This window comes from Protopterus annectens, chromosome 10.part0 (genome assembly GCF_019279795.1).
Source record: "Protopterus annectens isolate FY-2018-M chromosome 10.part0, PAN1.0, whole genome shotgun sequence".
In the NCBI taxonomy this organism is placed as follows: domain Eukaryota; kingdom Metazoa; phylum Chordata; order Ceratodontiformes; family Protopteridae; genus Protopterus; species Protopterus annectens.
Window position 1 is genome coordinate 237564467 of NC_056744.1, and position 27970 is coordinate 237592436.

Here is a 27970-nt window from a genome sequence, read left to right on the forward strand (position 1 = left end):
CTCTGTCTGTGCATATTAGCTGCCCAGTTAAGTAGCTCATCTTAGTTCTCACAAGGGCACTGTAGCTCTGCTAAGCAAGAAATTGACTTTTTAAACTGAGCAAATAAAAACAGGGTCAGTTAATTTCATCTGGCCAAGCCCATTCTGCACCCAGTTATAGCCACAACATCTGACATATTACCTCTCAACTGTACATGATTTTGACTCATTTTAGCTCTGTCCCTCTTAATCCAAATAAAATGAGTCAAAATCATGTACAGTTGAGAGGCAATGTGTCAACTGTACATGATTTTGACTCATTTTAGCTCTGTCCCTCTTAACCCAACTAAAATTGTTGACTTTTGGTGATAAGGTGGTAAATTATTAGTAATAAATAAGGACAATAATTAGAGTCAGTGACTTCTTTTATTTCAAAAATGTATATTAATCCACATTTTCTTATTCAGTCAATGTCTTAAGTTAATAGTACTAATAATTTAAGTGTTCCTGACTATTTCTGAATTTGTCCACACTTCTTATAAGATTTCACCCTGATCCCTTGAGACCAATGTCTGATGGCTATGTAATACTTTCATTCCACAGTCCACACAAACAAACTGAATATGCCAATTCATATTGTGCCACAGAAATCAAAAATCCAGAGAAATATTACTTAAAATATCTGGTCGATCACTACCAGCATCTCAATAAAAATAACACCAGCTATCTCACCTTCACCTGACCACACAAATCACATAGCTAGAAATATTGCCAAAAATATCAGGTTGAACCCTACCAGTAATATTGTAAAAATGCTTATCTGACCACTATTGCACTCCAGTCATCTCAACTGTCCACCCAAAGCCAAATGATAAAAAGTATCTAGTTTGATCACCGACAACCTCATTTTAAAATAATATACAAAATGTGTTGGTCTACTCCCTAGAATATTCTCATAACTCTGAAGAATGTCCCTGATTGTATTTAAAGAAGTAAATATTAAGAAACATTGTGCTAAAAATAAGTTAAAAAAATGGAAAGCACACCTTTTTAAGACCGTCAAGCACAGGGCCCTAGGTGATCATCTAGTTTGCCTATGCACAAGGTTGGCCATGGATTCAGCTGCAGCATTTTATGTTAACTATTTGCACATCTTGAGAGATCATTTCATTCATGTACGCAGATTACATTTTACTGGCCTGTCATATGACTTATCTCTGTCCTTAGATCCCTGACATTTTTATTTTATTTGGTCACATATATTTTTTCAGCTAATTTCCTTTGCCAATATTTATGCATTGATACAAATACTATGTAGTATATTAAGGATGTAAGATGCATATGAAATGCATCCTGGATACATAACTTTGATAGCTACACCTTCCAAATGGTATGTGACTCTGATTAGCACATTAAACCAGAACAAATTGCATATGCCACATAAGAAAACAAGGATTTGAGCCTATGGGATACTGGGAGTATTCAAGGACTACACGAGTAATTGCTTAAATTATTATTATTATATGACTCTCACATATAGACTATTTTAGGAAGTCACAATTCAACACTTGTTTTCTATTTGTTTCCAACATGCAAAGCAAAGTTTTCAAGATGATGTAACCTTTTTGATTAAATTCAGAGTTAGAGTATACATTTCAAAACCTCTTCAGATTTGTACATAGTACAAGTCTGGCGTTGATTCAGTCATAATATTCCACCTACCAGCTAATTACAATTTTAAATGGAAAATATTTACAAGTTTATTTCTAATTTTCATGCTTGTTGTGTGACACATCACATTACCAGGATAGCGTGACAGCATATGAAAGAAAGTTCTTTTTAAAACTTACCATTTATAAATCATACCTAAATTTAAATTTAAAAAATAATATTAAACATGCTATTACCAAAAGTATACATTTAAGCAACACTTTTGTGTAAGGGCAACAGCCAGTGTTTTTAAAGCGCCATTCCAAATATGTTCCATCTGGTCTGTGTACAGCCATCATTGGTAAATAAGTCTTACCACATTCAGTCGTTCTTCTGCAGGATATGTATGCTATAAAGCATTCATTTCTTTACAGATTCTTTCTGCAAGTTCAAATAAGGTTATCCATAGAGGTTTTAATATAACTTACTCATGCAATAGTGCTCTTTGCTCTCATCTTAAGCATGTACCCTAAATATTGGCCTCTATGTGCATATATATTATAATATATATATATATATATATATATATATATATATATACATATATATATATATATATATATGTATATAGTTAGAATTAATGTTCTAGTTAAAAGGCACATACTTGCTTTATTTAAATAACTGTCTATATTAGCATCATTGCATTTATCACACGTGGTGGTGGTGCTGCGGCAGCGTTGTCGCCTCACAGTAAAACTCTGTCCGGTTGGATTCTCAGCTAGAGTGCCTTCTACATGGAGACATGCGTGAATGGGCGTACCTTCGTTGAAGGTTGTGCGTCAGGCTTGGCAAGCCGGTACATAAAAATCAACTGCCAATCATTAGCGGACCGGAGTTCCGCTGTGGAGACCCTTAACCGGGAAAAGCCGAAAGACACAAACAAATTAGCATCATTGCATTTCATATGGTATAAATTTATGGAGTAGAGCTCCTGACAATATGACTATCATAGATTCTGACTTCTTGGATTAAGGTAGATTGTAAATATATACTGTTGGCAAAAATATTAACACAGAAGGACTGGCTGAGGTCCAGGCAGAATCAAATGGATTGTATGGGCAGAGGCTATGTTACATGTCAAGGTAAGTATGAAGGTTCATTGTAATGCAGTGCTTCTCCCTGACTTTAACCTATGTAAACTAAAATTAGTAGGCTCTAGCAGATGACTACATGGACATATCATGAGAGCATAGAAGGAGTGAACCTACGATGTTATGTTATGTTATATTATATTTTACATCAAGTTCCTGTGGAGACAAGTAAATAAAAATGTTTCTACCTTCCTATTCTAATGAGGACTCTGGAGTCAAGCATCTCTGTGGTGATAATGTTGTTACCTCAGAGAGGTAAATGGGCACAAACCTAGCAATCAGTCAGAAAGGAGATGCGATATCAATAACAAACATTAAGACTGGAGACAATGGTCAAGGGACTCTACCAAATCAAACAGCACAGATTTTTATTATACTTAGTCATCTGAAATATTTTTTAATTTATTAAATGAAAATTTTGTTTCAGATTCATACCTGCCACAAATGGATATTCACAGTTGCTGTGCTTTTTTTTTTTTTTTTTTCTATTCTGTAAATTGATTAAGCCCACTGGACATAAGGATCGTCTTTTTTGGGATAACCTAGAATAGATCAAAGTCACTCAGTAGACAAATGGAAATAGAAAGAATGAAACCATGTACCATGGGCAACAGAAAACAGCTTTTTAACAGTACAGAGCCTTAATTATCTGTATTAACTGGCAGATGTAAATAGTTAAACAATGCAAAGTGTTCCTGGGTGGGCTTGAGACAGCAACCTTTTGAATAACAACCAAATGCACTAACTTACTGCACCACAGAGACTTGTAACATTTTCTGCCCAGAATTCAGATGGCTTAGCTGTTAGGCCACATGATCAGCCTCCTACAGATTATATGCATTTTACATTGTGTGATTATTAGCCATATAAGAATGTTATGTTGTTTGACTTCTTGTGCGTAAGCATTAAATGTAAGAAACTGTTAAACCGAAGTTCATCTTTATTATACCGGCTCATTCAATCACTTTTAGCCTCAGTATTTTATAGTTCCTCTTTTACCAGGATGTCTTTCCTTACATGTCACTTGCTCATTTTAATATATTGCATTATTATACAGCAGTGAAGGGTTCTGTGTAAACAAAATCAACTTAACATAAATGTAATATAAAGGTAAAGGTCACATTTTATGTGAAACTTTAACTGTACATGTGGATACATTAGGAATATGTTAGATTGATACTGGTCTTACTATATAAGGAGCAACTAAGGTAATTTCTGACCAATCATGTTTTATTTAAAATTTATAAGGCCACTGGTGCCACATTTTTGTTTCATAGAAGATTTTGTTCTATGAAATATATACCTACTTGTTTTGCCTTTACACAAAAAGTCTCTGATATATGTACTAGTACGAAAAGAGAGTTATTAAGATATTCTTATTAGTAATAAAAATAAACATTTTTTAAAAAACATTTACTCACTGTGTTGTATATTTTGCTACTTAGCACTCAGGGGCATTTTATGCTGGGAAGGACTATTCAAACATTCAGACAAAGCGCAACAGGTCATATAAACAATATAAATAGAATGTAATATGGAACATGGTCTGGCCTACAATGTAGCAACATATGCCATTATGTGTTTTATGGGTTCCACTTGAAAACATAAAAATTCTAAACCATCGAAATCCATATGGTCGAGACCATATCATCGTGTGTTTAGAACATTAATGTTGTCAAGGGGAAGAAAAAGGTAAGTAAAAAGGGAAAAAGTGAATGTTTCTGCAGGGCAGCAAGGTGCCCTGCACACTGTGTCTGTGAATGTGCCATCTCTGTGATGGCACTGCAGACAGGGTACGGGAAATCTCCCATTTAGCACTTCTGCATATAGCACTAAAATGAAGATTTGCCTTTACCCCACTGTAGTGCGATCTCAGAGTTGGTATATTAAAGTTGGGTGTGTGTGGGGAGCACAGCCCCCCACATAGGGGGGTGCAGGGGGGCAAAGCTCCCCTGCATAAAATAATTTTTAGAGTTTTTTTTCTTATTTTTACGTTCCCTTTGAATCTTTGATGGTTTGAAACTCAATGTTCTGGTCTCGATGATCAGAATTTCTATGTTTCAAGCTTTCGATGATTCAAAGTGGAACCGTTTTATGATTTGTTAAATTGTTAAATAGAATATATTGGGGGGATTTTAAAAGTACTTTAAATATACAAGAGAATTGCATATATTATCCGCAAACCTAAACATCCTGCTAGACAACTTCTCCTCTCCTTCTCCTTAGGTAAGAAATGGAACTCTCTCCCTTCCACACTAAGGACAATGTCAAATACAAACAACTTCAAAACCTACCTGTCCTCCAAATGGAAATGTAACTGCATTCTCCCTACCTAGAACTATTTAACAAAAGCCCTTGCGAGGGTATCCTCCTGAGTTCCTAAGCACCTTATAGATGGCTATAACCTTCTATAGCTAATTCCCATACAATCTTTCACACTCTGTAAATATTGTAAATAGTTTTTGACTTTGACTTTAACTGTGTGAATTGTTAAAATGTATCTGCATGATATTTTTCCACTATGGGCAATATTTCTCACACATTGTATTATTTCATATGTATTTGTAGTTGTACCCTATTTTATTGGACTGCTATCTTTACTGTAATATGTTTCATGGAGCTTTTTTACCCGAGCTGCCACTGAAAATGGGCTCTCTGGGCCCAGTGGACTTCCCCGGTAATCAAACTGGAAATTATAAAAAAATAAGAAGAAGAAGAATTAAATTGTCAGAGTAAACTGGATGCTAGTGCCATGATGGGACCTAATGACAATATGTTATAGAAAGCCAAAATGGTTCATAATTAAATTATGATTAATTGCATTTGCACTGTAATTGCCTAGTTCTCATCATGTGGATTTGTTTAATGAGATTTTAAGCAAAAGTGTATCAAATGTTATTTTATATCTTGCATGTGTACATTATGATTTACATATAAATAGTCACTGAATATCAGTAATAACTATTATTTATCCTTTTAAGTGTATTTTTTCTTTCTCATGTTACTGCTCTAATAATCAAATATCTCATGCAGTTAATATCAAACTGAGTAGGTCTACCTGCAGTATATATCAAAAAGTGTATCTTTACAGGAAATTCAAGTCTCCCATGTATAAAGGTGATTTTAAAGTATTAAAGCATTGATTTCATGCATGTTTATGCAGTAGTAGCAGTTTTGTCTGTATATTTGTTTTACAAACATTTATTTTAATTGGTTTATTTATTTAAGTGTGTTTACCAGGACAGAATGCTGATCAAAACAATGACCATTAAAAGGGTCAGCCCAGGTTACTTGATAATTTAACAAAACTATGTACAGTATACAAGTAACACTGATTTGCATTTATGAATAAACACAGAAAATCTGATAAAGATATACACATAGAGAACTTCTCTGAAGTACAGGCCAACACTAAGGGACACTGGCTAACAAAGTTCACAGATGACTGCAAACTGGGAGCCAATATTGAATCCCCAAATGATGTGGATACTCTACAAAAAGGCCTTACAGAAACAGATGCTTGGTGCCAGAGCTATGGGCTCAAGCTCAATGCCAAGAAATGTATAGTTATCCCCTTTGGGAGAAAACATGTAGTCATGAATTACCATATAGGTGGCAGTACACTAAACACTGAAAGTGTGATAAGAGACTTAGGGACACAGGTGGACAGTGGTCTCACCTTCGATAACCACATCGCCACAACAGTCAGGAAATCCTTCTATGTGGCACACCTCATCACTAAGGGCTTTACATCCAGAAAAAAGGAGGTCATTGTCCCACTGTACTCATCCATCATTAGACCCATTATAGAATACAATGCCCCATTTGGTATGTACCTCTCAAGACATCTGCAACAACTGGAAAGGCCGCAGAAATACCTCACTAAAAGAATCACAGGCCTAAAGTAGATGTCCTACGCTGACCGCCTTAAAAAACTCCAGCTATAATCTGTTGCATATCGTCTACTTAGAGGCGAGCTCTGCTTAACATACAAGGCCATGTCAAACCCAGAGCCGTTGGACATGCTACACTTAATGAAATCCCAATCCCTCAGAGCCACACGCTCCAGGGATCTAAACCTTGTCATCACAATAAACAAAACATGCTGGAGGGATAGGTTCCTGATCCAGAGACTCCCCAGACTCTGGATTAGATTGCCCATACATGTCAATCAGAGTGCCTCTTTGGACCTCTTCAAAAAGAACCTTGACGATTGGATGGGAGAAAGGAAATTCACTCTGGGGATCACGTCAGTCACCCTGCTAGACCGGGGTCCAGGGAAGTAAATAGTGTGGGAAGAAATAGCCAGTGAATTGTTATGGCTAGTCTTGTATTGGCCCTAGGGCTGACAGCCTATTACCAACCTATGAACCTAAGCCACCCATATGTACAATTACTTATGTGGAGTAATAAAGGAAAAACAGAGTTACAGCAGGAGGAGGAATAGAACTGTTGGTGATATGAGAATTAATAAAGGTCAGTAAGTTGAAAGAGGGGACTAGATGGTGTAGTGGGTTTAGAGCAGTAATGATGTGGTAAGCCGGATCACAGTTTAGAATGAGTGAGTTAATCAGGTGGATCAGAAATGTGGGACATAAAGGTACAATGTAGTTGGAGACATAGGTTCATGTGACATTTTATTTAGATGGACAATTGCATTCAAGCTGCCGTATTAAATATTATTTGAACTGTAACCTGAACAGGGGTAGTTCGTATGATCAGGAGGAAATGTCTGTCATAGTTTTGTGGCGATTACAGAGGAGCAATAGCTAGCACAGTGCAGTCATAGAGAAGAGGTTTGTAGGCAAGGACCAGCTCTGGCTTAGCTTCTTAGGTCATAGCTTTGGAAGAGAGAGGAGAGTGGGTGTCTGTTTTGAGTATTTTGAAAAGTAAGGAACTAGGAAGATTGTATCTGGTCTGTAGCACAAGCCACATCTCCAGGTTATCTTAGGTCATAGTTTTGGAAGAGAGAGGGGAGTACGTGTCTGTTTTGAGTATTTTGAAAAGTAAGGAACTAAGAAGATAGTATCTGGTCTGTACCACAAGCCACATCGCCTTTGCAAGAGTAAGGCAGTTGTGTTCATTCCATGGTGAGTTAAGGCAGTTGTGTTCATTCCATGGTGAGTTAAGGCAGTTGTGTTCATTCCATGGTGAGTTAGCCAAGATTTTACATATTTTATTGGAGAGGATATGAAGGGTAGCAGTATTTTTGACAGAGACAGATGCAAACAAAAGGTGACCATACTCAAGTTGAGCAAGTAGGATGCCTTTTCATAGAGCAATCCTTGGATGTGAGAGGAACTGGTATATTTTGTAGGTCCAAAAGAGTAGACTGTTGGGCTTGACTCTCAACTTTTCTATATGGTCATGGAAGCTTGGGTATTGGATTAACCAGATCCACACATATCTAAAGAGGTGTTGGTTTCTATGAGATTGTTATCACAGTCAAGGATGTGAAAGTATTAGGAGGTTTTGGAGCTGAATATCATGGTTTTTGTTTTCCTAGAATTGAACAGTTGTTTCTTGGAGTTTATCCAACATGCTGAAACTGAAGAAGGTCCATTTGAAATTGAATGTCAGTTGTTTGAAGTGAGGGAACAGACCTATGGATGGCTATATCATCCATAGAAAGAAGTAGTGGTAGATGAAGCAGGATGAGTGGGAGCTTCTGGAAGAAGATTGAGAGCAGAAGAGGTGCCAGAATGGAACCTTATGGGACTCCAGAGTGAATGATGGAATTGTTGAAAAGTCTATACTCTGTTTTAACATGGAATGAATAATTGGATAGAAAGTCTTTAAACCATGCAGAGGCATCAGAGCTGATCAATATAACTTGCAGATTGAGATGTAGAAATGGCTGGATGATCATGCCAAAAGCATGGGGTATCTGACTGAATAACACTATGATAAGATTTCCTTTATCCATATAGCAGGGGTCCATATAGCAGTCAATGTACTCCCACAAGATCAGAAATCAGGTTGTTTATAGAGAATAGGTGGTATCTCTTTAGGTAAGCACCAAGTTGTTTACAGATGATTTTTTTAAATAATTTTCCAAGGGGGGATCCTATCTATCCATCTACCTATTATCTACCTGTATGGCTGTCATTCTACCTATCTATCTATCTATCTATCTATCTATCTATCTATCTATCTATCTATCTGTTTCTTGATATAGCTACCTGAATGTCAGTGTCTGTCTATATTTCAATCAGTTTAACTAGATAAGGATCACAATAAGTGTTCAAGAGAACCTTTCCATGAAGTGTGATCCTTACTGTCATCACTTCTTATCTGCACACATCTTATTTGCCATATCAGCTATTATCCACACAAATATTGAACAACTTTCTCATTAACTTGTCTTTGTTTATGGGTTGAATCTGTATAATTATTAAGAACAATAATAACTGTTTGCAAACAAGCTTTCAATTACTTCCTGACAGGTAAATAGAAGAAACAGCAATTTGCCCCATCTGATATGCCTTTTTCAAATTGAAAGTTTTCTAAGTCGACTCCTCTGCATAAGTAATTGTACATTTTATTGTCATATTGTTAATTGTTTTTATAATTTTTTGTATCATTAGTGTCAGCTTTATTGTTTCATACTTGTGATGCAGCTTTTCTCCTAGAGCCTCCACTGAAAAGTCCAGTCAGACATTCCTGAAAAATAATGCAAATATATAAATAAATAACAAAAATAACCTTATAACTTTCAAAGATATAAAATAGCTATGAATGTAAGTTGTAGGTGACAGTCATTTCACTTTCTTACAGTCAAAAATTTGTATTATATATATATCTGTCATTAAAATCCTTATAACCAATGAAAGAATACATGAACGCTATTTTCTATACCTCCATTTATTTGTAACTTGATTGATACTAACTAAAGGCTCAAAGTTCTCACAAATGTGTTTATTGATTGATTTACTTTTACTTTGCTGACTGGATTAATTTCACTAAGGCAACAGCCTCTTTTAAGGGAAGACCTAAAGTGCTATACATACCGATTACATGATATTTGGCAATGATACTGGGAAACGTTTACTACTCTTTGGGGTAAAGGAAGTGAAGCACTTTCCTGAGCAGTAAGGTGGCCTTAGAGGACAGCTTCTTCAGGCTAGAGAATTGGGCAGCAGTGCTGGAGAGAGAAACAGGAGAAAGCTTACTGAAGGAAGGCGGTGAAATAACTGTTACAGAGCTGGAGAATAGAGGACAGAATACACAAGTGGTGGATTTCATGAACCGGACAGATCCAAAAATAAAAGGAGAAGAAGTATGATGGAGTGACATGACGTGGAAAGTACTACAGGAGGAAGAAACTGACATGCTGTAATCAAAAGCAATGGCTGGTGAAGGGAAACAATGCAGGTATTCTTGGCTAGTGGAGTAGCCAAGGTTTACCTCTGCAACAGGGCTTTTGTTACAGGAAAAAAGAAGTTAATACAGAGGCAAGGAAGAATGGAAGAACAAACTGAGAGAGGAAAGCATATGCAGTTTCTCAACAGCCACAGAGAAGACAGCCAGTGGTAAGAATAAAAAGTAAAATCAATGGCAGTGTGAACAGGTATGACATTATGGATAGCATTATTTTACCACTAGGGTTTAACACTAAAGACATACAAGTATTAATTCAGTTGGAAGCTAATTTTTTTTTTTTTAAGTACATTTGAAAGCTTTAACTTGCTGGTAAAATTTATGACTGAGACTGAAAAAAATACATTATCACCATGGAACGACTATTTATTTCAGAGTTTGGGACTACAACTAAAAAATGAAATACATTTGCAATTTAGGACTTCAGCTATGGATGAACATGAGTTAAAACTGTTTATTATTCTTTCAGTATGGACTAGAGGTTGGGAAGTATGGATAGTAATGGATGTTAAGGATGGCTAAATTCATCATGTTTCAAATGCAATAATTGTGAATACATACACACATACAAATATTTCAGGCATGGGCATTAATGCCCTTCTAACCTGCCAATATACCAAACCAGTTGTTCCCATAGTAAGTGTCCAGGCTGTTCTTAAAATATCTAAACTAGTGCTTGCTTTAATACAAATTGGTAGGCTGTTCCATGCATCAGATGGTATCTTACAGAAACAATTAATACACTTCTCATTTCTTTAGAATGTTCTACATAGGTTGCCTGATGACTCTCTACTACTTTTTGATAACCCCAAACATTCTCAGAGGTAGTCATCTCTAAATGCCCTATATACCTGGATAAGGTCTCCTCTTAAATATCTATATGCGACACTGTATAAGTTCAGATATTTTAGTCTTTTATAATAACTTAAATGTTCACATCAATTGATACCCTTGGTTTATGTACACTGTACTCTTTCCAGTTTACTAATGGTTGTTTTCTTATAAGACTTCCATATCGTTATTCCATACTCATGTTTGAGTCTAATGTGACAGATAAACAATGCCTTCATCATTTCTGATTTCATGGACTTTATAAATCTTTCTATACAACCTATAGCTCTAACCAATTATTTGATATGATTAGAAAAACTTAGATCTGGATCTACCCATTTACCCAGGTCCACAAATGGATCTACAGTTTCAATCACTGTGTGCTGTATTAAATATTAAAGCAATAACCGATGACATGGTGTGGTATATTGAAGATTTACCCATGGTTGGTGTGGTTTAATCATGAGGGCGAAGCTCGAGTGATTAAACAAAGGCAACCGTAGGTAAATCTTCAATATACCACAACCATGGAGTTGGTTATTGCTATTATACAATGACATTATTTAAGAAAAAAATACTTACTTTTCTTAAATAATGTCTTTGTATAACGGCAGATTACTGTTCTTCCACCGGTTGTGGTATACTGCTTCTTCGTTTTGATGTACTGCGCATGCGTATTGGACTTGTGTTCCCATGCATATCCAGTACATCAATGCTTTGAAACAGAAGCAACAGAGAAAAGAAAGTCTTTGTTGCTCCGTTTTGTCTTTTTTTTTTTTAGTTGTAAAAAAAAAAAGGTTTTGGGGCACTTTATACCAATGAAAAAAGTCCAGGTGACCGGACCTTTTTCCGTTGGTATATTGTGGGATTAACAACAGGCACACTGGTTGGGCTGGGTCAATCAGTGTGCACATTTTCAAATAGTAATAGGAAGTCATTGTATAATAATCTTTCAGTTTTACTCCTCCCAAATCTCATATGCTTAGATTTTGATGTATTTACCAGCATTTTATTCACCTGTACCCAAATGGTCATTTAGTCAAGTTCTTTTGCACACATGGCCTATCTGTAATACCTGCAAGCAGCTTAACAATCTTCAAGTCATCTACATTCAGACTGTGGAACATGAAAAAGATACAATGGATATAAAAAGTTTACACACCCCCTGTTAAAATGCCTGGATTTTGTGATATACAAAAATGAAACCACAATAAATCATTTCAAAACTTTTCCCACCTTTAATGTGACCTATAACCTATACAATTCAGGTGAAAAACAAAGAAATCTGTTAGGGGAAAAATATAAAACATAAAAAATGTACAATAAGCTGGTTACATAAGTGCGCATACCCTTAAACTAATACTTTGTTGAAGCACCTTTTGATTTAATTACAGCATTCAGTCTTCTTGAATAGCAATCTATCAGCATGGTACATCTTGACTTGTCAGTATTTGCCAACTCTTCCTTGCAAAAGCACTCCAAATCTGTCAGATTGCCAGGGCATCTCTTGTGCACAGCCCTCTTCAGGTCATCCCACGGATTTTCTATTGGATTTAGGTCTTGGCTCTGTTTGGGCCATTACAAAACTTTAATTTTCTTCTGGTGAAGCCATTCTTTTGTTGATTTGGATGTATGCTTGGGGTCATTGTCATGTTGAAAGGTGACATTCTTCTTCATCTTCATCTTTCTAGCAAACACCTGAAGGTTTTCGGCCAAAAGTGACTGGTATTTGGAACTGTTCATAATTCCCTCCACCTTGACTAAAGCCCCAGTTCCAAATAAAGAAAAGCAACCCCAAAGCATGATACTGCCACCACCATGCTTCACCATGGGGATGGTGTTCTTTTGGTGATGTGAAGTGTTGTTTTTGCGCCAAACATACCTTTTGGAATTGTGGCCAAAAAGTTCAACCTTGGTCTCATAAGACCATAGCACATTTTTCCACATGCTTTTGGGAGACTTGATGTATTCTTTTGCAAATTTTAGCCCAGGCCTGGATGTTTTTCTGTGTAAGAAAAGGCTTCCATCTTGCAACCCTACCCCATAGCCCAGACATATGGAGAATATGGGAGATTGTTGTCACATGTAGTATACAACCAGTACTTGCCTGAAATTCCTGCAGCTTCTTCAATGTTGCTGTAGGTCTCTTGGCATCCTCTCTGAGCAGTTTTCATCGTGTCTCTTCATCAATTTTGCAGGGATGTCCAGTTCTTTGCAACATCACTGTAGTCCCATATTTTCTCCACTTTTTGATGACTGTCTTCACTGTATTCCATAGTATAGTCAATGCTGTGAAATTTTTTTTGTACCCTTCTCCTGACTGATACCTTTCAACAGTGAGATCCAGTTGATGCTTTGTAATCTGTCTGTGAAACATGGCTTTTGCTGTAGTAGGCAAGTGAGTAAATGTCAGAAAAATCTTACTAGGACAGCTGAACTTTATTTGGGGTTAATCAGAGTCTCTTTAATTGATGGCAGGTGTGTACCCAAGAAGACTGAATGCCGTAATTAAATAAAAAGGTGCTTCAGCAAAGTATTAGTTTAAGGGTGTGCACACTTATGCAACTAGCTTATTGTACGTTTTTTATTTTTTTATATTTTCCCCGTAACAGATTTGTTTTTCAATTGAATTGTATAGGTTATAGGTCACATTAAAGGTGGGAAAAGTTTTGAAATTATTTATTGTGGTCTCATTTTTTTTATATATCACAAAAACCTGGCATTTTAACAGGGGTGTGTAAACTTTTTATATCCACTGTAGATCTGAAAGATACAATCTAAACAAGTATGGGCCTAGGGCAGAGATCTGTGGAACACGCCAGCTGTAAACACGAATTTCACCTCTCTATTTGCTGTATGATACTTGCCATGTCCTATATGTAAGCCATGCAGCTTTAGATCTTATCAAGAATGTATCAGCACCTAGTTTTAATTTATTTATCAGTGTTTTGTATATAATGCTATGAAATGCTGAAGTTAAATCTATATGAATTACATCACAACACAATTTTTTCTTTCATAGCTGTTATTATATTGTTATTGGACATCATTTTACAGGTGGTAATAGATTTAAATGTATGCATACTGATAAATGATTTCAAGTCCCAGTCTTTCCAGTTCTGACAATAACTTATCCAATATTACCATTTCTGTTATGTTTCCACAACAAGAAAGTAGATTTAAGCTTCTCTATAAATCTGGGTTTGTCCTACTACCCTTTCCCTTAAAGACAGGTTTAATAAGATTGTGCCCCCAGTCTCGATGAATTTCTTCATATTTATATGACCTATTAAAAATAATAGATATAATGGTACTGTAAGTTCTTGCTGAAGTGGTCTCAGGTCATTAATACTAATTCTTTCTTCTCCCTGTTCTTTGTTTGGATCCAGTTTGCATATTTTTTTTTCAATATAATCTAATTTGATTTCAGTTACCAAGATTACCTGGATGTCACTAGCATAACTTACCACCCCCTTTGTGGAGTCAGACTGTTTTGCATAAGATGAAATTTTAGTATCTACACACAGTTTATTAGTTTGTATGTCTTTACTACTTTTACATTTTGGGTACTTTTCTGTTATCGGGGCAACAGTTCTAAGCCGCTAGGCTGCACACACAATGATCGCACAGCTGTTAGCCCTGAAGCAGTTGCTAAAGAAAGAAAGAAATGTTACAACTACCACTGTGCAAAGATTGTGACTGAAAAGGTACAGGGACTTACCCAGCTGACCACTTAAACAAGCAGATAGAATAGATTGATAAATAAAAATAAATAAATAAAACCAGGAGTAATAACAGTTCAGCAGCACTTGAATATTATTGTGTCATACCCTGTTGTAAATCAATCAACATTGCTCTCTCTCTATGTATTTTGTGAGAGGCAGTTAACAGAGTGACACTATGGAGGACATCTAACTTGGCAGTTTACCACAAAAGATTACGACTATGACTCTGGTTTGATTCCTGTTGTGTAACGCCCGCGATGATTACGTTCATTTAGGCAGGCACCACAGAATAACTCCCAATGCATGAAGCTACCTCTGCTGCTTGTTACTCTATGTAGACTGACAGTAGAAACACAGACATAGTAGGTAACATTCGGTATGCTCTGCTAAGAGAAGACAGCACAAAACCTTCCAAATACAAAGTTCTTCTTGCACAAGGATCACAGCAAAATGCAGCAAACTGAATGAACAAACACCCTCAAGATCTTTTATTTTTTTTCAGTGGCACTTCCCCTTGCACACCATGTATGGGACTTTACTCTCCACTTCCTTACTTAAGTATATTAACTTTATGGTTACTTAACTAATGGGAAAAGAGAAACAAAATGGTAGGTGCACAAACTCCTTACCGCATGAGGCCCTAAGACAGGAATTTTACATGAGACAGAGAAAAGCTTGTATTTAGGTGAGTTGTTGGAATGTCAATTAGGTACCAAAGCTCCTGCTGAAGGTATCAGGGGTGTCGGCCGAAGTCTACATTTTGTACTTAATTTGGTACTTTCCCGCTTCAGAGTTAACAGCTATGCAACTATTGCATGCTAGTGCCTTGGAACTGTTGCCCTGATAATGGAAAAGTACCACATTTTGTATATCTATAAAATGGTTTCCTATTATGCTCAATATCGTAATATAAATTTTCTTCAAATATTTCTTGATCTTGTCTCACACTATGTTTAATTTATTTACCAGTCTGTTTATTTCAGTTTTCAAAGTTGTATTTCAACCTCTTTTAAATTTCTTAAATTTTTTGTCTCTGACCTTAATCAAGTATCTTGTTTTATAGAGATATACTCTCCTGACATTGTGTGTCTTGATCCTGATGTTAAATATTTTTTTTGATTTTTTGAATTCAGGCAATTTTTCTTTCAAAACTTTCTATATTCCTAATGGAGATTTCCTATGAACACATCACTCCAATTAATTTACATAGTGACTGTTTTGCTACCATATAATCTGTTATTAATCTTCTTTGCATTGGTTTAGATTATAGTTTGATAGAATTATCTAGCAACAGATTAACCTTTATAATCCCATGATCACTGCACATCAATGGTGGTAAAACTTGACATGAAGTAACAGTAATTTCTTTAAAAACATAAAACAATGTCTAATATGCTCCATTTCCTGTTTTTTTTTTTTTTGAAATGTGAAGCAATTATTCTTCCTGAACATATATTGCCAATAATTTCCTTACTAATATTGTCGAATCAATATTATTCCCATCTGTTTTGGTAAATTTAACTCCCCAGCCAATATTATTCTTTCTTCTTGTGTTTCATGCAAGAAATGTATGAATTCCTCTAGGTCATCAGCCCTTGACTTTGGCAGTCTATATACTCCAACAATTGTTATATCTTTCCAGATTTTCCTTATTGTCACAATTACATAAGCTATAGAACTGCTATTACCATTGAACATTTACTAATCACATGTGTCAAAACTACCTTTAATCCCTATCATAACACCTCCATCTAATTTTTGTGAGAATGTCTGTCACACTAAAATCACGTATTGCATGACAGAACTGTTTTCCATTCATTGTTCTGTTGCCATGTTTCACAAACAGTAACATCATCAATCTTGTAGGAATGTAGCACATTTTCTAATAAAAAAAGTTATTATCAATGCTCCTATCATTAACAATGATCAGGGATGCATTAAATGTTGCTATTTGTGAAAATTAAATGTTCAACCTGGCAAAAATACTGCCTTGCGTCTGTCAACTATTGCAAAATATGTGCTACAAAACTTCTCTTCCCTGATCTTGAATGGTAAGAGAGGATTTGCTACGTATTGGGCCAAGCCAAAGCATGTTGTTTTGTTGGGGATTAAATTAGTTTATTACAAGGCTGTAATGAAATAATATGTGGCCAATTTGGGGAGAGGTCACAAACACCAAAAAACAGTTACCCTTTTTTGCAGAAAATGTAAAGTATTTGGAGACTTCCATTTTGACTGTGCCATATCAGAAAAGGAAACAGTAGCTGAAGAGGAAAGCCTAGAAGAAACATAAAGATTAGAAAATATTATTACAGAAGATGTAAAAAGAAAAGGTTGCATGGGGAAAGGGGATACAAATGAAAGACTAAACGATGATTTTGTAGTTAGAGACAAAATAATACTTCAAAATTGGGTTATTAATGTACAGGAAGAACAGATTTTTAATTTTAGAAAGTGAAGAGGAAGGATAGAAAAAATTGAGTCATGTGGGACTTAGGAGAAGGAAAAGAAAAATATGATCTGGAAGTAAATCACTTGCAAAAAATGAAACTGATGCTATTGGAATTTTAGCAATAAATATGAATAGTATTAGTAATTATATAAGAGATGTGATGGTGTAAAAAAATTAAAAAAATGACTTTTTTGCTAGCCTGCCAGATGCCAGATATAACAAACTAGAAAAAAGGGAAATTAATGCAGGTGGTATGGGGAACGAGGGTAATTTGTTTTTTCAGTAGTAAATGAGACATTTTCTAGAATAGGAATAAGTATAAAAAGTGAAAAAGAAGAATTTTCGATATAATAATAGTAGCACCAGGAAGGGTAGCAATATGCAATATGAATATCAGACAAAAATACATGCAATTAATATTGATTTATGCATATACCAATATGACAAGAGAGAAAATATTTTTTGAAGAAACCAAAAACAATTGTGTTAGTAAATATTCCAATAATGATATCAGGAAATTTTAACTGTAACCAGAGGAATGAAAATAAAAATAACTCAGGGTAGTAATATATTAAGGAAATTAAAAAAATGTGGAGATATGAGAGTAGGACAGAATAGAGAATGGATACAAAAGGACAATTTTAAAGAATAAAACTGATTACATAGTTTACTCTAAAGTCATAGAAAATAACAAGGGGAGTTTAGATGGCAGAGTTTTCAGTTCATAAAGCAGTATGTGCAAAAAGGGGGGAAGACAGAGAAATTATAGAGGAGTGAAAGGAGTAGTGAGCTTAACTGCATATTTTTAAAAAAAGAAGGGAAAAATGACAATAGAGAGACAAATATTATGGAAAGATCACATGACAATGAAACCATTTTACAAAACATGGGCACAATAATAGCAGTGTATAAGCAAAAGTGTCATAGATGATGTATTTAGAAATTAAAATACAAATAAAAAATAAAATGAAATATAAAGAACTTTTACAAAATTATAAGAGAGAAAGAATAGGAAAGTGACAAATTAAGGGAAATATAACAACAGGTGAAAGAAAGAGGTTTCCCCTTATTTAAGAAAAGAAGTACAAATGAGAGAAGGAAGAATGGATGCTATATTAGATGGCAATGGAAACATAATATACACATAAGATGATATTATGGAAGTGGTAGAAAGTTTTGCAGAGATAATGTATGAAAAGAGGAAACAGATGGGTAAGAAGAATGGAAAGTGAAAATATATCTGAAAAAGTAAGGATTTTTTAGACAGCCATATAACAATAGATAAAATTGAGAAAGTGATAAAAAAGGTAAGAAGGAATCAGCACCAGTATTAGATTGTATAAGTTATGAGTAATATGAGGAAATTAATAAAATGAAAAAAAGCTTTTAAAAATATTAAATGAATTGATAAAGGAAGGTATAATGGAAGAAGACATATCTAGTGTAGTGATATAATGTGCATGTAAAAAGGATGAAAGAAAAGCTGTAACAAATTGGGGGTCTATAACACTAGAAACACTGACAATAAAATATTTATGAAAATACTACAAACAAGGATAGAAAAGCATTGGATGAAATGGTATGAGAAAGAATCTATGATATAAAAGGAAGAGAGGTAAAAGAAATGTTAATTGTAGTGAAAGAAATAATAGAGATGATGCTGAAAGAAAATAAACTGAGTCGCATAGCATGTGAAGTAGGTAAAATCTTTGATAAAGTGAACCATGAAGTAATGTTGCAGATTTTGCAGGCTTGTGGCATAAGAGAAAAAATAATGTAAAAAAGAAATGATATGAAAATTACAATATACACATTATGACAAAATGGATGGATTAGAAACAATAAGTATTAAGAGAGGATGGCATTGCTTAATGAGTATGTGCTTATTCATATCAGTAATGGATGCAGTCATACAGACGTGTGTATGAAATGAGTGAAGCAAATGAGTTAGGCAAGATGTGAAATGAAAGGAAATATGTGACATATGCAGATGATTTAGTCATAATAATACAAAAGTAAGGATAATTGACACTGTAATAAGGATTGGATGATATTAAAAAACTCTGGACTGCAACTAAACAAATTGATGTGTATGGGATTTGGTTAGATAAAAAATGGGATATATTTCACAAGAAAAGGGAAATAAATATTTTAGAAGTCACATTTGTTGAGTTTGAAAGTGTAATAAGTTATTCGAGAAAGTTAACAGAAGAAATAAAAACATTGTTAGCTTAGTGGAAAAGCTTTTATCATTTCAGAAAAAGACAATATATAAGCTGTGTATTAGGAAAACTACCATATTTGGGGGCATATATATGTTTCCATCTCAAATAGAAAAAAATAGTTATTAAAGATTTGTTTAGGTTCTTTGGGGGGTCAAGGGTGAACCTAGTGAGAAGAGGGATAATTTAATAGAAAAAAAGAAGAATATAGTTTGATTTAAAATGCATTTCTTTTGGGAAATGAAAATGGTAAGATAAAGTAAAAAATAATGAATAGATAAGATGCTATATGAAAAATACAAAAATGTATGGCATTTAAAAAAACAGGAAAATGAAAAGAAAACAAGAACCAAGATGGACAAAGCAAATATGACATAAAAATGAAATTATGGAACTTAAAACTAAGAGAGCTTGATGGAACAAGAAAAATAGTATAATATGATTTTAGAATTAATTCTGGGGTGTACTCATGGAAAGAATTAAAAGAACTTGAAAAAAGGCAATGAAAGACAGAAGGTAAAGTTTTGAAGATTTGTTATGATGCATGGGATTTTTGTGTAGAATTTTCTTAGACAAGTTACTGGTGAAAGGGAATATGAAATACAAAGTGTTGGAGAAATAAAATGTATCAACTATAGCAAAGAAGAAAAAACAAAAGTGTTTTGGACTATTATAAGAATAAAGAACTTTGGGAAAAGTTTAAAAATGAATATAGCTAGGAAAGATTTAAACGACTAAATATGAATATGATATTATATGGGAAGTATGATAAAGTAAAGAAATGTGATAATAATAAATGGGAAAAAGTTCTATTTGAGACAATGTGGGTACTGTGGGGAAAAAAGATGTCCGAATTTGTTATATAACAAAAAAATGGAAGAGTATGATGTATTGGCTGAAAAAAATGAAAGATACAGAAGTTGATCATTTGTGATTTTTTTTTTTTTTGAAAATAAAATGAGTTTGTAAAAAAATGATTTAAAGTTTTTTTTGTATTAAAATGAATGCATATGACAAGCACAGCTAAGTTTTCCCAAATGAATAATGATGTACTGTATCCAAAGAGGACACTGAGGGCCAAGTATTTATAAGCTAACTCTGTCCATAAGGACACTGCACTTATACTGGGTAATAAATGAGGGGCAGTCTCTGTAACACATATGTATCTCTTCAGCATGTTCTATTTAAGTCACAGACAAAGATCAGGTCCCTAGACCTTGTACTATTTGTCTTACAAATATGTAGGAGATTTATAAATGTGGGAGTTGTAGATTCCTTGTAAGCAAGACATAGATCACCCCATCAGCAATCTGTAGGAGACTGAGTCAAGGGAAAGGGTTTTAAGGTACTCTACATAAGACAGTTTTTTTATGCCTTTTATTCTTTTTGTAAGGAAACATTGAGCTCACTGTAGTTGCTGCATATGCCTAGTCAGGTATATACTGAAATAAGCATTGTACTCTATGATTGGTCTGGTTAGGGCAGAGTACAATGGGATAATGATCTCTTTGGACCTAGATGCCATGCCCTTACTTATAAGTTGTACAATATAAAAGGGTTTCCTCACCACTGTGACCATGTGGTGGTCAATGGTAAGGCTACTGTCATGTATATAGACAGATCCCTGTTCACTGGATAAAATCATAGGTGCATATTATCAACATGGTAATTATCCAGGATGGTTACCCCCCCCCCCCCAAAAGCATACAATTATGCATCTGTTAGCATTGAATGTAACACCATGGCTTTGGCACTATTTGCTAGTCAGGGATAGACCTTCTTGAAGAGTGCTACTGTCTGCAGTGGAGTCAATGATAACCCCCAGCTAGGAATCTGCAAATTTAGTCAGCCATAACCCTATAGTATTTGCTTCCATTTCAGAGAAATAAATGCTAAAAAGGAGCTGGCCCAGTAATGAGCCCTGCAGGTCTCTGCTAATAACTGATTTCTTGGTGGAGGTGGCCTCACATATTTTGACCTCCTCATTCCTATCAGTGAGCCAGTTGGTTACCCAGTGAGTGATAAAAGGTTTTATACCTAAATCAGGCAGTTTGTCTATAATACCTGCCTTGACCAGGTCTAGGTAAGTTACATACACAGTTTTACCTTTATCCAGTGCTTTGGTGACCCTTTAAAAAAAGTGCATCAGATTTAATAGACATGGCATTCGTTTAACAAAAATGAACTGTGATGGGTCCAGCATTTGCAGGTTACTTATATCCTCACTATCATGTTCATGATGATTCTTTCCAGGGCTTTACGTATGAGGCTATTAAGATTTATGGGCTTGTAGTTATGCTGATTAGTAGTTGGACCTCTTTTCTGCTGGGGAATGACTGCAGCCATTTTCCATTCTTTGTGTACAAACCCTGACTGTAGGCTTCAGTTGAAAAGTGATTCAAGTGGTCCAGAGAGGTCATGTTTCATGCTATTTATTGAACATCTCAGGATGTTATTGAGGCCCATCAATGCAGTGTTTTTCCTTGGAAATTGCATTGATGACCTGATCCCTTGTAATGGTTGAGGGGATTGTGATATGCTGAATTTCCTTTAGACTATTGAGGGGAATTTGAGCTGAACCTGTCAAACAAAAGGTTGGCAATGGCCTCTGGTTCAATGTGGGTGATGCTATTCACATTGTTGTGTATTTCTCCCAAGATTATGGACATAGCTGTAGAAAGCTTTGTGGTTATTCTTTGCTTGAGAAACTACTTTTTCTTCAAATTTAGCTTTTGAAGTATTAAATAACCTCTTAGCTGTCTGTTTAGATTGATCATGGGGCTGTTATGGTGTATGGCTTTTGTTCCTTCTATGCATGGCCAAGAGATTTTTCTTTTGCTGTATAACTGATTGATATTGTGATTCCACCACGGTGGCTTGCCTCTTGAGTTTGGCTTATTCTTAATACAAGGAGGCACAGCTCACTCTAAACAGCTATTGATACTGATGCACAGAGATGTTGTAAATAGCTCAGCATATGCTATGGTGTTTATTTGGTTTGAGGGTGCTTGGAATTTAGCCAAAGTGTCACTTAGTAGAGAGAGGTTAGCCTTGGAATTGTTCCTAAAGGTTTTTGGTTTCACTGGATTCCTGGATTTAATTTTTATTTCAAGTAATACTGCCTAATGGTCAGATCTGACAAGCAAAGACATTACATTAACTGAGGAATATCAGCCTCCCATATTTGTGAGTACAAGGTCAAAGATGTTTGTACTCCTGGTAGGGGAAAGAACAAACTATTCCAGGATGTTTGTATTAACAAAGTTTAGGAATACCTTTGCTTGTGAATGAGAAGTGGTGTAGGATTCCCAGTCTATCAAGAGGTACTTGAGATCTCCCATGAATACCCTATTGGATTGAATGGTGAGGAACTCTAGTATATTGAAATATGTAGTATGGGTTTCCTGGGACATGGAGAGGGACCTAAAGTTTGCAAGGATATGGTAGAAGACACTGTTTATGGTGAGCTACACATATATGAGTTCCAGTGGGTCATATACTTTAACTAGTCTGGATGTAAGGTTGGTTTTAATATAGACAGAAACTTCTCCACTTTTACTTCCCTCCTTTGTTGTCACTGGTCTGAAGGTGTGAAAGGAATTATAGCCTTGCTTTGCTGTGCTAATCTCTGCAAATTTAAACAATGTTTCCATTACTACACAGATATCTACACTCTCCAGGTAGAAGAAGGCTTGCAGGGAGTGGAGTTTCTTGTTAAGACATAATTCATTGGGCAGTACCACCTTCAGATATTCCTTTGAAGTTTGAATTAAGTCAGAAGCTTTATCAGTTTGGCATTGCCAAAAAAGGCACTCCAGGCTGGAAAAGGTCTTTGCCAATATCCAAAAGCCTAGAGGGGATAAAGGCAGACAATCCCTGGTAAAGCAAAGGGGTCTATATACTATATCCTCCTAGGTCATCAAATATTGTACCCCCTTGGATTGACACCAGAAGCAAAAACAATTGATAAAATCAATCATTTTCTGTTGGTAATTTGGCATCATCCTTGGAGAGGACAGTACACTACTCAGTGCTAGATTCATACTTGCCTTAGAGACATAATCAGGGATCTCAATCATTTCTTGCTTCATATAGTCAAGGAGGTAACTCAGGTCATTAACACTGACATGGACTATGACAGAGTCATTCTGGTACCTGTGGTTTAATGAACGCAAAAAAACAAACACAGGCACAATAAAAAGTCCACAAATAAGGGTACAGACAATAGAAGAGTGTGTTTAAAATGAAGGCCTCGGAGAGATGAAGTTGAGTGCCTGAATTTAATTTAGTTAATTTAGTGGTTCCCTTTGATTTGTTACGAGTTTTTAATCAACACATTTTTTATATATGTATTTCTTTTTTATATATGTTCAGTTACATATGTATTTCTTCTATATGTATTTTTATATGTAATATTTGTATACGTGTAATTCACTTATTTTTTTAGTATAAATTTAAGATGCTGATTGTTATAATCATGTGATCTTTTAGGAACCTTATTTATAACCTGCAAGCACTTTTGACATTATTGTCTGAGGAAGTTCAACTATAAGGTTTGGACGAAAGCGCTTGCAATAAATTTTTCTAGTTTTATTACTCTATTCTATTGCTTATACCCTTATTTGTGGACTTTTTAGTGCACCTGTGGTTTAGTGACATGAGTGCCTGTATCATGTAATGAATCTTGTTCCCAGAAAGGAAGCTAACCGTGTCTCTGTCTTTACTCATTCTGGTGAGGGGGATGTTGGTGTGCCTCACTACTGAATTCCCAATGACCAGAAAATGTACTGTGTGCTAGTTTGCCTTAAGTGCTTAGCAGTGGAGGTATTGGATACAGTGTTACTATGTGTAGCTATGGATGATGTTTTAAAAGACTATTTACGTGATGGCTGAGGACCCTTTCTTTCATTGTACTGTGCAGTAGGTCTTAGTGTTTTAGAAAGGTTACCTGTAAGTACCTTAGCTTTATGTGTAGGGTCTTTACACTGTGCATTAGGTGTGATGCAAGTGTCACTGATTAATTTTGGTTGTATGAGAGAGTTATGCCTCCAACATTAAAGTGTATTTACACCTCTCAAATACTTCATTTGTTTTTATTAAGAATAATTTGGTTGTCAGTATACAAGAGGCAATTGCTACAATGCCTCAGAATATCCATGTCAATCAGACTGTCCACAGAGAGAGGTAGTAGGTGCATATCCATTGTGACTGATCTATTAAACGGATTGAAGGACATTTAAATACTGAATAAGTCAATAAGACAAGGAACTTAATGTGCAATGCTCAGCTATGTGCAAGCTAGATGCTCTAGTATTTAAAATATCTGTCTAGACAGTAATGCCACAAGAGTGTAGAGCACAATTGTTCCTACTATAAATAACTTTCTTGGGGCCCAAAAGCAAAACAAAGACATTTAGAATAACAGGCACAATAAGCCTTCGCCAAACATTCTCAGCTCAATGACAGGCACAATAAGCTTCACCAGCAATTCCTAGCACACCTACTCTTTTTATTATGGAATCTTTCAGTCTTTCCTTCAAGAGTATGCAGGGGAAAAAGAAAACGTGAGCCACAATGACAGAGTTGAGATGTTTTGACTAAATCAGACAGGAGACATTGACTGCAGTGTAATGGATATTTTGTATAAGACAAGCTCAAAGAGCCACTTGTGTTTATAACAGTGAATATGCATTCACTAATTCAACTAAAGAATAAAAATGTTTGTGAAATGGCATTTTACATTTTTGAAATAATGCAAACTTTTTTGGCAAACAGCAGCATCAAAAATCAAGTGCATCTATTGCATAAATATGTATTAATTGTAACTGTGAATATGTTAAAGAAAATACTTCTGTTGCAATTAAACATGGGCATTGTGGGTAAAAATGACATAAGCATCCTTTTTCTTCTTTAATCTGTCATTTATCTATATAAAAAAACATACGACAATAGAAAGTTGTGGAAGGGAATATGGGAAGAATGAACAGCATCACCAGAGTATGAAGGCAATGTGGAATATACATCATGCAGTTTGAATACTGATGAGATAGAAAACAATGTGAGGTATGCTATTCAGCCAAAAATGTGATATTTTGTGAGTAAAAGTCACCTTTGATAAACGAGTACAATAAATATGATATAATCAATGTGTGTAAATGGTACATCTATCAATTATTTGTGAAATGTATTACATACAATTTACGGAAAAATTATAATATGGGGGTTGACTGTGAATAGGTAAGGAAGGAATGACAAACTAATACAGAGGATGATAGCAAAAATACAAATGTAAATCAAGGTGAAGAATTCAGTATAGATGAACTACAATAAGTGAATAATGTGAACAAGAAAGATGGAAGTTCAGAGCTCTTAGACGGCAGTAACAGTGACATTAGCAAGGTTAACTCTTAGTTATATAACTATATGAATGCTAAAAAATGGAAAGGCAATATTTGAGAAACATAAAAAGATTTTGAATGTTAATATTGGACTAGTGATAATAGAAGATTTTAACTGTGATATAAGATGTAAAAGTAGAACGTGAGTGTAAATGCTAAGGCCAGCAAGGAAATAACAAATGCATCTAAGATGAGGTTGGGAAGGGTAAGTATTTTACATATGTTACAAATAAATTAAGTACCCAAAGTAACTTTGTGCTGTATTGTAAATGGTTAAGTAAAGCAGAAAATGGTAATTTTGCAGCTCTTTCTTTCATAATATACCTAGATGGAAATAATTTGGTGAAAAGAAAGACACAGTAAGAGAAGGCAAAGAGGTAAAAAGATTAAAAGAGTCATGTAGTATATTAGATGGAATTAAAGTTGCAAAAATGGACATATGGATATGAGGTATTTTTACAGAAGATGAGAAGAATGATGAATGACATTGTGGAAAAACAGTGGCATGCAGTTCAAATGGAAATTTGTCAACAACTGTTTATGGAATTTCAGAAATAAGTGAAAGGTTGAATTAAAGAATATGTATTTATACAGGGTAAAGTTTGTAAAATTAATAATTTAAGTGTGGGTGATACATTGAAAAGGCAAAACTATCTGGAAAAAAGGAAGAGAAGTAGCTCCCTTCTTAAATTTTTGTTGTTTGTCTTTCTGCTTTTTCCCGGGAAGGGGTCGCCACAGCGGAACTCCGGTCCGCTAATGACTGGCAGTAGACTTTTATAAAACGCCAAGGTGCCAGCTCAACGCCCAAGCTTCAACTAAGGCATGCCCATTTACACACGCATGTCTTTTGAACAGTACCCAACTGTGGGGAAGACATGTAGACTCCACACAGAAGGCACTCCCAAGCCACGCTGAGAATCGAACGGGAGAACCTCTTGTTGTGAGGTAGCAATGCTACTGCCATATCACAAGCTCCCTTCTTAAGTAATTTATTAAAAATAAAAACATGGTATAGGAAATGAAAAAGGATTATAGAAAATCAGCAACAAGAAAACAAGAAATAATGTATGTGAAATAATTAAGGGAACAAAAAGAAAGAAGGAATGTAAATCAAAATGTGAAAAAGTTAATGAAGGAATTCCAAGAAAAAAATACTTTAAAAAGCAAAAGAGGCTACTGCACAAGGGAAGGACTGCATAGATTATAAACTTTTATATGTATAAGAGAAAAAGGAAAATATGTATTAAATTGTTTTTGTTAAGGGGCTATATAATAAAAAGGAATGAATGGGAATGAAACAAACTGTGCTAAAAGATGACAGAGTGCAACAAAGTACAAATGAAAAACTGGAGGTCTGTTACTGCAGGAAATGTGTAAATGAAATAATTTTGACTATCTTGAGGGACTGATTTGAGAAGGAAATAAATTAGGTAATTTGGGAAGGGGTATTTGGAGTAAAAGGAAAGACTATAAGAGTAAAAGCGGAACTTGTAAAGTATGCTGGGAAATGGGATAGAAAAAGGAAGGAAGGAAGGAAGGAAAATTGGAAGGAAGTTAGTAATATATGACGCGATGATGTCCAATGGTAATGTCAGAATGAATGTTTGTGGATAGTGTTAGAAATTGTAGCATACAATAGAAGGTAAAAAAACTATTATGTTAACGTAAAAAAAATAATGTATAGGGCTACTACTATTTGAGTGAGTAAGAAAAAGAAGAAAATTAGAAAAGGGGAGAAGGAGGCATACCCCTAGAGCACCATTTTATTTGAATTAAAAATGAATGCAGTAAAATGGAACGTATAATAAAGATTATATAATAAAAGGCCATTAGTATTCCACAATGTGTGCCTGTTGTAAGTTGAACATACACCAATAGAGAAAAGTCCCACCGCTGAAGTACCATTCTGTTCATATATGGGGGGAGGGGGGCACAATTAAACAGAAGAAAAATCAGGTGCATTCTGCAAAACTAAACAAAGAGAAACATACCTGATTTTCCATGTAGCTCTGTGCTGTCCCTATTAAAAATTTGATTTTATTTTTAAATCTAAAGAAAAAAAAAAAAAAAAAAAAGAAACAGCAGCAGAGATTCTCTTTTATCCATTGCTTTTCCTGCACTGCACTAATGTACTGTGTAAGCATGGCAATGCAAGTTGCATACATTTGTGCAGTACATCAGA